The sequence below is a fragment of the Petaurus breviceps genome, unplaced genomic scaffold (genome assembly GCF_028583685.1).
Source record: "Petaurus breviceps papuanus isolate PSGF00001 unplaced genomic scaffold, PetGlider_PUasm1.0 208, whole genome shotgun sequence".
Lineage (NCBI taxonomy): Eukaryota > Metazoa > Chordata > Mammalia > Diprotodontia > Petauridae > Petaurus > Petaurus breviceps.
In genome coordinates, this window is record NW_027185852.1 from 29,863,854 (window position 1) to 29,876,136 (window position 12,283).

A 12,283-nucleotide genomic window follows, 5' to 3' on the forward strand; every position below is an offset into this window, starting at 1 on the left:
AGCTAACAACAATGCAGCAGAAAAGGCGTGGGCAGCATTCAGAGTGTACAGCATTGCATTGCTCATCTGGGCCAGAACACTTGCAAACATCAGGATTGATTTGATGAAAACAATGGGAAAATTTAGAAGCTGCTAAATGAAAAACGAGAACACCAGGTTAACCAGCAGGATAGTTTGTCCAACTCTAAAAAAGGCAGCATTTAACTCCAATAAAAGTAAAGTGCAGGTGAAGCTCAGAGAGATGCAGAATTCTTGGCTCAGTAAAAAGGCAGATGAGATTCAGTTTTATACTGATAGCAACAATCCAAAGCACTTCTACAATGCCCTGAAGACTGTCTATGGGCCAAAGGCCTATGGTGCATCTCAGGTATTTCAGTGCTGATGAGGACATAAGCCTCCCTCCAGAGATGGGTCCAACACTCCACAGTGTTCTTAGCAGACTCATCAAACAAGGCTGAAGCCATTGACTGAATACCTCTGAACTTCCAGCTGAAGAAGAGGTTGCAAATGCCATTGGGCCCCTCTCATCTGGCAGAGTGCTTGGTGGAGATCAAGGATGTCTCCACATTGTCCTTCTGTATAAAGGAAAAGGAAACAGGATGGTCTGTGACAATCATGGGGTTGGGGCAGGGGAGGGGAGGAAGAGAGAGACAATCTCTCTTAGTCATCACTGGAAAGATTATTGTCAGAGACCTCCTTCATTGGCTGATCTTCACCTGGAAGGTGATTATCTCCCCAAGAGCCAATATGGCTTTAGAAAAGACTTAGGGGGGCGCCTAGGTGACTCAGTGAGTAAAAGCGCCCGCCCCAGAGTCAGGAGGACCCTAGTTCGGTTCCGGCCTCAGACATTTAACACCCACACAAAAAAACTAGTCGTGTAACCTTGGGCAAGTTACTTTTTTTTTTTTTTAAAGCAATCGGGGTTAAGTAAACTTGCTCAAGGTTACACGGCCAGTTATTTCTGGGTGTGGTGCTGAGTATCTGAGCCTGGATTTGATCCAGGTCATCCTGACACTGGAGCCGGTGCTCTTACTCGCTGAGCCACCTGGCCACCCCTAAGCAATGGGGGTTAAGTAACTTGCTCAAGGTTACATGGCCAGGTGTTTCTGGGTGGGTGCTAAGTGTCTGAGCCTGGGATTCGATCTCCAGGTCATCCCAACACTGGAGCTGGTGCTCTTACTCTCTGTGCTACCTGGCCGCCCCTTGGGCAATTTACTTAACCCCAATTGCCCTCCAAAAGGCAAAAAAAAAAAGACTTAGGAATCGTCTACATGGTGTATGTTGCTCAACAACTCCAGAAGAAATGCCAGGAGCAGAACAGAGGCATGTCTACAGTGTTTGTGGTAATGACTGTGGCCTTTGATACTGTCATGAGGGCTCGTGGAAGATTGTGGTGGAATTTGGTTGCCTGGAGGAGTTCATTAGTATTGTATGCTAGTTTCATTATGACATGCTTGCACAGGTTCTGGAAAAAGGATGGTGCTTTCACGTGTTCCCATTCACCAGTGGAGTGAAGTGGAGCTGTGTGCTGGCTTCCATGCTTTTTATTTAAAAAAAAAAATATTTATTTTTAGTTTTCAACATTCATTCCATGCTTTTTAGCATAATGTTTTGAGCAATGCATACTCCTTCAAAGAGGACAAAAAAATGGCATCAAGGTCCGCTACCACACTGGTGGTAAACTGTTTAACTTGAAAAGGTTGAGACTAAAGTGGAGAGAGTTGGTGCACAACTTTTTGTTCCCAGAAGTTTGTGCACTCAGTGCAGCTTCTGAGGCTGAGATGCACCAGAGTATGGACCAGTTCTCTGCTGCTTGTGCTAATTTTGGCCTGACAATCAACACCAAGAAAACAGAGGTTCTCCACTGGCTAGCACCACACCATCCATGCGTGGAACTATTGGTTACAGCAAATGGAGAAATTTTGAATGCTGCAGAGAAGTTCACTTATCTTGGCAGTGTGCTTTCTAGGAATGTCCACATAAATGATGAGGTTGATGCATGCATTGCCAGAGCTAGTTCAGCCTTTGGAAGTCTCTGAAAGAAAGTATGGGAGAGAAGAGATGTCAGGTTGCATATACTGAGCTTAAGATCTACAGAACTGTTGTGTTGACCTCATTGTTGAATGCCTATGAAACCTGGACAGTCTACCAGCACCATACTAGAAAACTGAAGTAGTTCTGATCGAATTATCTTAGAAGGAGTCAGAAGACATTTTGTTGTCTAGTTGTTTCCAGTCGTATCCTTCTCTTCGTGACCCCATTTGGAGTTTTCTTGGCGTGATTGCCATCTCCTTCGTCAGCTCATTTTACAGATGAACTGAGGCAAACAGAGTTAAGGGACTTGCCCAGGGTCACACAGCTAGTAAGTATCTGAGGCTGAATTTGACCTCATGAAGAGGAGTCTTCCTGACTCCAGGCCTGACACTCTATCCACTGCATCACCTAACTACTTAGTTTGTTTTGCTTAGGACTAATCCCTGCTGTAATCTTTACATTTAATTCTGCTTCCTCTTTTCCTTTTATGTCCCTGTTTTGTACCTAACTTTGTGTGTGTGTGTGGGGGGAGGGATTCTGTTCTATGACCTATTCAGATAAGCATGAAGTTGAAGTGTCAGCTGCTCCCCCCCACCTGATTTCCTCATTTTTTTTGTAAACTGCTACCTGTGGAACCTGATTATATGAGGTAATTTCCCCTAACCTTCCCTTCTCTCTTTGCAGTATATTCCTTTTCTCTTCCCTTTCCATTCTTTTTTAAAAGATTATTAAGACTTAAGAGAACCATGGCCAGGTCTTTGGACTCCCTTTGTAATTCTTGATGATGATGGGGTTCAGAGGGGACACATATATCATTTCCCCATGTTAGATTATAAGCAGTTTATCCTTATTCGGTCCTTAATCATTGTTAGTGTTTATCTTCTTATGTTTCTTTTGACTTCTGTGTTTGTACTTCAGAGTTTCTATGTAGCTCTGACCTTTTTATCAGAAATGCTTGGAATTCTGATATTTCATTTTTCCTGCTGTAGGATTATATAGTTTTTCTGGGTCATTTATTCTTGGCTCTAGGTCTTCAACCTTTGCTTTCTGGAATAACACATTCCAAACTTTCTGCTCCTTTATAATGGTACCTAAACCATGTATAGTCCTGACTGGCTCTTCAGTACTTGAGTTTTTTTTTTTTCTGGCAGCTTGACGTATTTTTACTTTGGCTTGGAAGCTCTGGATTTTGGTTATAATGATCCTGGGAGTTTTCATTTTGGGTTTACTTTCAGGAGGTGATTGTTAGACTCTTTCAATTTATTTATTCATTCTTAGGTTATACATGTGCAATCATGTTAAACATATTTCCACATTAGTCACATTGTGAAAGAAACAGAACAAAAGGGAAAAACCACAACCCCCCCCCCCCCAAAAAAAAAAAAAAAAATAAAAAAAGTATGCTTTGATCTGTGTTAAGATTCCATAATTCTTTCTCTGGATGAGGATAGTATTTTCATCATTTTGATTTATTTTTAAAATTGAATTTTATTTTATTTTCATTTCTCTATTCTCTCTCCTACATCTTCTCCTGAAAAACAGCAAGAAAAACAAAACAAAGCAAAAAAATATTTGTAGTTAGGGAGAACAAATTCTTGATTCTTGGCATAATAGATAGAGTACTGAGTCAGGAAGACCTGAGTTCAGATGTGTCCTTATACTCTAGTTGTGTGACCCTGGGCAAGTCATTTAAACATCTGTTTGAATCAGTTTCCTCATTTGTAAAATGGGGACAGTAATAGCACCTGCCTTCCATAGTTGTTGTGAGGATCAAATGAGGTAATAAGATTTCTTGAAACATAATGTTTAGGCCCTTTCATTTTTTTTTTTTTTGTGGGGGACGTGGTTTATAGCTTTCAGGTAGTCCAATGATTCTTAAATTTTTTTTTTCTCCTTGATCTGTTTTCCAGGTGGTGGTTTTTTTTTTTCCCTATGAGCTGTCCTACATTTTCTTATATATTTTTTTCACTCTTTTTACTTTGTTTAAATATATCTTGTCTCATTGGCTTCTCTTTGGTCCATTCTAATTTTCAGGGAGTTTGATATTTGGGCAAGGTTTTGTACCTCTTGTGCCAAGTTATTTCCCTTTGCAATTCTTTCTTTCATAACTCTAATTTTCTTTCCATTTTTTTCTTCTAGCATTTATTTAATTCATATAGCAAAATTTAAAAACTTAAAAAAACAAAATCTCTCAACTCATCTCTTTTAGGAATTTTAGTTAAATGTGTGTCCTGGCTGGGTTTTTCTTTGAGGCTTTGCTTGTAAATGTTTTTGAGTCATTCTCTTCTTCTAAGTTTGTGTCTTGAGTGCTTTTGTCGGCATGATAGTTTCTGTTTTTTATGATGGGATTCTTTTTTGTTGTTGTTCCTGTTTGATCATTCTTCCAGCTTGCTTTCTGTTTTTTGACCTGATATTAGGGCTAGTCTCTGTTTTTCCCTCTATTTCTGGAGGAAAGGTCTAGGCTGGTATTGTGCTGCTTTCTTAAAGTATTAAGTATTATGTTATTCCAGGATCTCAGAGACAGGCTGGGTACTTGCAAGCTTTCAGTGCTCCCCAAGCGATCTGATCCAGGGAAAAATCTGATCACTGCCCTCCTGGTCTGAGCTCTGCAATCTCCTGACCTGAGATTGGATTTGAACACCATTAGACTGCTGCTGGACTCAGCTCCTATCAGAGCTGGCAGAACTTCAGATTCACTTTGGTCTGGGATTCCTGCCCTGGTTATTCTTTGAAGTCTTCAGACTAATCTAGAAGCTGGAGCTGAGACTCTTCTCTGTTCCTGGGGTCTGAGCTACTTACCTTTTCTCAGTCCATCTTAGATTTCTGACCTGGAACTAGGTAGTAGGTGACAAAGCTACCCATTGGCACCTGTTCCTGCATCCTGCACTTGGTGCCCCAGTAGGCACCTCTCTTTCCCTGTGCATGGCTCCTGGCCAGACTTTGTTCCCAGTTTCTGCCTACCTTTCTGTCTGCCCTCCTGTGTGGACCTGAACTAGAAAAGCTGCCCACTGTGCCTTTTTTCTTAGATTTCTCCATTTGGATTTGGTCTGGTGTATTTTTCAGATGTGTTTGGAAGAGTTTGCTGGGGAAGGTGTGGAGTTGGGGGAGGGTTGGGAGGCAGACTTACTATACTTCTTATGCTACTTCACCATCTTGGCTTTGCCCCAATCTCTATCAATGTTCTTGTTAAACTGTGTTGCCCAGAACTGAACACAATGTTCCAGATGAAGTATGACAAAGGCCATCACTGGGTGATTATTACCTCTTCCCAGGAGCTATGCTTCTCCTAATGCAGCCCAAGATGGCTGCTACATCATGCCCCTGACTCTTTTTTGAGCTTACAGTCCACCAGCATTCTGAGATTCTTTTCAGAATACCTGCTCCCTATCATCTTCCCGTCTTATATTTTTGGAGTTTATTTTTTTGTTCCCAAGTGTAAGACTTAACACTTGTGCCTAATGAATTTTATCTTAACAGGTTCAGCCCAGGATCCTAGGCAGGAAGGAGTCTTGGGCTCCTGATTCTGTCATCCAGTGTGCTAGCTCTTCCATCTAGATTTAGATCATTTCCACATTTGATGAGCGTGCCGTGTATGCCTTTATCCAAGTCACTGATAAAAATGTCAGACAGGAGAGGGCCAAGTATGGATCCTTGGGATGTTCCACTGGAGAGTCTTGCCACATTGAACTGTTGAAACCCTCTGAGTTCAGACATCCAGCCAGTTCTAAATTCATCTGACTGTATTATCATGCAATCCGTCTCTTTTCATCTGTCTTCTCCACAAGAATAGTCATCTGAGATAGTTTATCAAGAGCTTTGCCAAAATCTAGTTGAGCTATATCCACAGCATTCTGCTCATCCACTAATTGAGTTAAAAATTTCTTGATGACACCTGCTGGCTCTTTGTCATGACTATTTCCCTTTCTAGATATCTGACAACCACCTCTTTAGAGGTCCTTTTTAGATTTTTCCCAGTAATTCCCTTGAAGGTCACTGGCCTTAGCTTACAGACTTCCCATTTTTGAAAATCAGAACATCTGCCCTTCTCCCATCCTGTGACACTGCTCCTCTTCTCCATGGTCTCTCACACATTCTGTACAGGGGCTCTTCAGTCCCAGCCGCTCATTCTGTCACGTTCTGAGGCTGGGAGCTCACTTGCTTCCTCAAGGGTAGCCAGGTTTTCTCTTCCTATCTCTTTATTTAGCTTGAGTATCAACTCCCTGGAAGTCATTTTTGTTTCATTCTTTCAAGCATAAAGGTGGAGTGTTCTTCTGCAGAGAAAACTTTTAGACAGAATACATATTGAGCAGCTCTGCTTTCCCTCTGTTGCCAGGACATTCAAGGACAGCGAAAGTCATCTTCCTGCTTTGGTTGGTTTGTTCTCCTTAGCTTCCCTTGCCAGCTACCGCTCAGACTGAGCTCAAGCATTCTTGACACTCTTTAAGGAGATGGGGCCAGCCTCTTCTATTCAGCCCTTGTTACCTGGCCTTGCTTCTGTCTTCTCTACATTTCTTTTTAAAAATCTACATTGGTTGGTGAATTCCCTATGAATTGACATTGGTCTCCCCAGATAAATTCCATTATTCTTCTTCATTGAAATTGTTTCCCTTTATGTCTTCAGGATTCTATCTCATCAGCTCCCATGGATCCAACTATGATCTCCATGGAGATGATGCTGATGTCAACATAGCTCAGCCCTCATCTTTCCCTTGAGATCCAGCTGCTTTCTTAATAGTGTTCTGAAAGTATCAGATTTAATCCATATCTTCAAACCATCTCTCCTTCTAAGTTCCCCATTTCTGTCAGGTGCAGAAATCCTCTATCACCTCTAGTCATTCTTTACTCTTAATTTTCCCTCTCTCCTGGCACCCCCTCCCCCAAATCAGTTCCTCAATCTTGTTGATATCACTTTTACATCTCTCATCTTTCCCTTTCTCTTTACATCTATCACAACTACTGTAGTTCAGACCCATGGCCCATATCACTTCTCATTTGCATCACTATAATACTCTTAATTGATTTCTTGCTGCCAGTTTCTCCTCTCTCCAACATGTCTACTATATAGTTAATAATATTGATAATCCTAAAATACAATCCAGACTGTGCCACTCTTGCTCAAGAAGCTTTAGTGATTCCCATTGTCTTTATGTTAAAACATAAACTTTGTTTATACTTCCCTAAAATATCAGCTTATTCTAAACCTCCCTAATTAACTCACTATCCCCCTTACCACAGCAGTTCTTCCAAAACTTCTCATCCCTCCTTAAATCTCCTATGACTTTCTTTCCTTTTGCCTTCTCATGCTGAGAACCTTCCCTCATGGCTATTCACCAAGGGCTCTCTGTTCTCTCTCTTTCATCTCACATGCCTAGATACCTTCTGCCACCTCTTCTGTCATCTCTGTTTCACATGAAGAGGTGGCCCTCCTTGCCAAGCCTAACTCATCTGTATGCACAAGTGATCTCTGTCTTTTCCAACCAATTTCCTCTCTATCAGCCCAGATTTCTCACTTACCTTCAGTCTTTCCCTGTCCACTGGTGGCTTCCCTTTTACCTACAAACATATTCATGTTTTCCCCAATCTCAAAAAATACTCATGATTCATCCAGACCCACTGTCTATCAACCCATAGCTCATACCTTTTGTGGCTAAACTTGGGAAGGCTGTGTAAATAGGTGATTCTGCTTCTTTTCCTCTCATCTTCTTAACTCTACAGTATGTCTTCTGACCTTATAATTCAGCTAAATTTTCCTTTCCAAAGTCACTGTTGATCTCTTAATTGCCAAATCTAATTGCCTTTTCTCAGTCTTCATCCTTTTTTTTACCTCTCCTGGAGTCTTTGACACTGCCTATCACCCTCTTGATGTTCTCCTTTCTAGGTTTTCAGCACGTTGCTGTCTTCTGGTTCTCCTCCCTATCAGACTGCTCCTCAGTCTCTGTCTGTTGCTGGATCTTTATCCAGATCAGGCTCTGCCCTGTGCTCTTCTCTCTTCTCCCTTTATACTATTTCACTTGGCGATTTCAACTGTTCCCATGAATTCAGTTTTCATCTTCATGCTGATGATTCTCAAATCTGCTCATTTAGCCCTGACCTCTCTGCTAACCTCTAGGCCTGCTGCCTATTGGACATCTTGAACTGGATAGACATAGACATTCTCACTTTCATTCAACATGTCTGAAACTGAAATCATTATTTTTCTTTAATAAACCTTACTTTCTAACCTTCTGTATTATTGTTAAAGGTACTGCCACCCTTCCAGTCATTCTACCTTCCAGCCTAGGTGTCATCCCAGCTTCTCACTCTCTCACCCTCCTATCCAAATCTGTTTCCATGTTCTGATTTTAGTTTCACGTCTTTCAGATATGTCCCCTTCCCTCCTCTGACGCTTCCACCACCTTGGTACAGGCCCCCATCACCTCACACATGGACTACTGCACTAGCTGCTGGGGGGTCTGCCTGCCTCTAGTCTCTCCCAACTAGCCAAATTGGTCTATTTGCTGTTACTTGATATTTGCTGATATCCTGTACCTGATGCTCCATTTCTTACCTTTGTGACTTGGAGTGATACATAAAATGCTCTCCTTTCTCACTTCTACCTCTTGGAACTCTTAGCTCCATTCAAGGTTCACTTTAGGTCCTACCTCCAAGAAATCGTCACTCATTCCCTCAGTTTTTGATTAGTGGCTCCTGACCCCCCAGATCATCCTATTTTGAACATATCAAAAAAGAAGTGTAAGTTCCTTGAAGATAGGAACTGTCTTACTTCTGTCACTTTTGTATCTCCAGTGTCCATCATAGTGAAAAACAGGAAATTTTTAATAAATCTTTGCTTTGATGATATTCAGGTCTTTCTACAGTCAGGATAGCAGTGAGGTCAGGAGACCTAGAGGTTGTGAGCTCCTTGAGGGCAGAGACTGCCTTTTGCCTTTGTTTGTATCCTTAGCACTTGGCACAGTGCTTGGCACATAATAGGTGCTTAATAAATATTTACTGATTGATATCTTTTGTTTTTACATTGCCTAGATTTCCTCTGGTATCTCTTCTCCCCTTTCCTCCTAGGGAACCATTCCTTATATATAACAAATTATTTTTCTACAAAAAGAGGAAGGTAAGAAAAAAAATCAGCAAAACCTATCAGTACATTGAAAAAATCTGGCATTATATGCAATGCACCACACCTGTGGACCCTATATCTTTGCAAAGGGGTTGGGGTAGTTGTCTTCTCTTATCTCTTTGGTACCATGCTTGTTCTTTGTGATTTCACAATAGGCCAGAAGACTTTTAGGATGGGTGGGGAACTTGTGACCTCCTAAGTCCTCAGGTGCGGCCTTTTGACTGAGTCCAAATTTTACAGAACAAATCCTTTTATTAAGGGGATTTGTTCTGTGAAGTTTGGATTCAGTCAGAAGGCCGCACCTGAGGACCTAGAGGGCACGTGTGGCCTCGAAGCTACAGGTTCAGTACCCCTGATCTATGTATGCTGTAATGATTCTTCTCCAGCCCTTGGAGCAGGACTTTGGAGGCTGCATGAGCTCAAAAATAGGAAACTTGTTTCAGAGAGCCTGACCCAGTTTTAAGAATCAGATGTTGATAAATCTGGAGCTAAGATATACCATTGGGTATATGTGGGGGAAATTTCAGAGGGAATGACACCTTCTCTGGCTAGAATGAAAAGTGAAGCTTAGCCTCTGACAGTAGGATGGCAAACTCAACAGCACAGCAGTATTCCTTCTGTCTTTAATTAGGCACTCATCCTGAAATGCATCTGATGGACACACTTGCAGCTTTGATTCCTAGAAACAATGCTTGCTGAGCAAACCTAACTACCGTGTGAACCCACGTGATTGGTCTGGGCAACCCAAAGTTCCCTTTTCAACATCCGTATGGGAATCCTGAAGGAAGTCTTCAGGGCTATAGGACCCCAGACACAGGCAGATGAACGAATCCTTCTTGACTTTTGGATGAGTTCACTTCCTTACTCCTAAGCATGTGGGAACTACTGTAGAAATAGCAGATGAAGGTGACAGTGGGAAGATTCCATGTTCTGGTTTTCACTCCTAGCTCAGAGAGCTTAAAGACTATTTGGCTTTTAGAGAGTTTTTGCTCTCTTTCTGAGCCCTTTTCAGGGAATCCTGGTGAGTGTGCTTGGCTGGAGATCATGAAGATTATAGAATCTTGCCAGTTTTGAGTAATTTCCTTCTGGCCAGTGTATTTTATAGCTCTGGGCTTGACACAGCTGTCCCTGGTACTGTGTGTGATTTGTTTGTCAGAGAAAATTGAAGGGGATGAGGGACAATGGATTTTTGAATGGTAGTGAATCATGTTAAAGAACAGTTGGCATATCTTTTGTGCTGAAGCTTTTAGCACATCTTTCACATTAATGCCTGGGGTTCACATCTGCCAGAGGTGAGTGAGGGAAGGCTGCCAGTTTTTAGCCTAAGTGGAAATTTGTTGCTTTTCCAGAATTGATTTCCTGGCTTCAGGGGAGTGAGTGGTGCAGACATTGGAGAGTAGTCGAGGCTTCTTTAGCCAGTTAGTGTAATAGGTGAAAATAATTCACATTTTGTTTGGAAAATATTTTTCTGAAAGAAAAACAAGAGACCTTAGGGCAGTAAACCTTCGGCACAGGGTGGAGGGCAGTTTTTTTTTTTTTTTCTGGAGCTATTTTAAATTGAGAGCCTGTCAACACTGGCAGGCCTAAAAAGTGAATGGGTTTCATCTGACAACCATTTGAGAAACAAAGTCCTATTATCCCCAAATCAAGAACCAGTATGATTCTGGGCATAGGACATTTAACACCTCTCTCTACTAGTTGGAAAGCAACTTTTTTTTTATTGGTACTTTAAAATTTTCTTTCAGTTTCTCTCATCCCCTATTTGAGCTCCTCATTTTAAAAAAAGTTTTTCTTTTATTGGGAAAATAAATTAACTTTAATATCAATCAGAACCAGCTCAGGGATAGCCAACTAGTCTACACTGGTAGCAGAAGAAAAACCTGTTTTGTAAAGGAAACTTCCTTTTTGAGCTTCCCAATTTATTAACCAGTGAAGTTGTAAACAAATCACTTGGAAGAAATGTGTTATAACTTTGTATACCACATAGTTGTTTGGCCCTCTGAAACCTCTCAAAAACTAAATTCTTTTGCTAAGAACAAGACTGATGGCTCCTTGTCATTAGTCTGGTGAAGTCTGGATCTGTTTTTCCTAAAATGGAGTAATCTTCCTACTCAGGGTACTTAACCAGCTTTCAAACCTTCTTCCTAGTCATCCTCAGCCTTGCTCTGTCCCCCTCCCTCCAATATCCCAGTGATGGGCAGCTGCTCCCAAATCCACTTGCTGATGTCTCTTGTACCTGTCTCCTTTCTCTCCATTCACAAGGCCATCACCCTAGTTCTTCCCTATCATCTTTAGCTTGGACTATCAAAATTCATATTCCTTTAGACAGAGCACCTGCAGGTAAGGGTATGATTCCCTATGTGAACAGAGGGAGAGGAAGAAGGGAAGGAAGGAAGAAAATAAGGAAAGAAGGAAGGAAGCAAGCAAGCAAGCAGCATTGCCCAGCTGAAACTGGCCCATCAGCTCTCCAATGGGGCAGCTACTCCTCCTCACAGATTGTTGGGCTAGATTTCTTTTTTTAAGGACCATGTTTTAAACCCAAAGCTCTCTGGCTCTCTCTGTGTGGCCAACAGTATGTTCCAGCCCAAGCCTCACTCGGTCATTGTTTGGGTTTTGATGACTCAGAGTGAGTGTAAATAGCAATTGTTTCTCTTTTGACCAGAAACACTGAGGGTCTTCCCCCTTCCCCCTCCTTGATTTTTTTCCCCTAGATAAAAGAGGCCATTTTTGGGGGGCTTCATTTCTTACCTAGCCTTAATCACTGAATGGGCCATTGCCTCAGACAAGCAGATGGGGAAAGACTTTAACCTAAAAAGACCAAGGTCCTCCATTGCACCCATGGCCATCTCTAGTCATCCTGATCTGTATCTTGCCACTGGACCCAGATGGTTGCAGAGGACAGATGGAGGCTGGTGACTTTGCACAGGCTTCCCTCGCTTAAATCCAGTTCATTTACAAATTATGACATCACCTTCCTGATGTCATTGGTTCTCTTCAATAATGAAGGACAACCGGGGGCAGCTAGGTGGCACAGTGAGTAGAGCACCAGCCCTGGAGTCAGGAGTACCTGAGTTCAAATCTGGCCTCAGACATATAACACAAAAACTAGCTGTGTGACCTTGGGCAAGTCACTTA

General features: G+C 41.9%; 2 protein-coding genes across 2 annotated transcripts in view; one reads left to right on the forward strand and one right to left on the reverse strand.

Moving 5' to 3' along the window:
- LOC138165397 (nuclear autoantigenic sperm protein-like) overlaps nucleotides 1–12,283 on the reverse strand; it is a 131,932-nt gene that overhangs the window by 118,864 nt on the left and 785 nt on the right. The gene's annotated exons all lie outside the window — the stretch shown is intronic.
- The window catches only part of LOC138165398 (dual specificity testis-specific protein kinase 2-like), a 147,210-nt gene that overhangs the window by 11,004 nt on the left and 123,923 nt on the right, over nucleotides 1–12,283 (forward strand). The window lies entirely within an intron of this gene.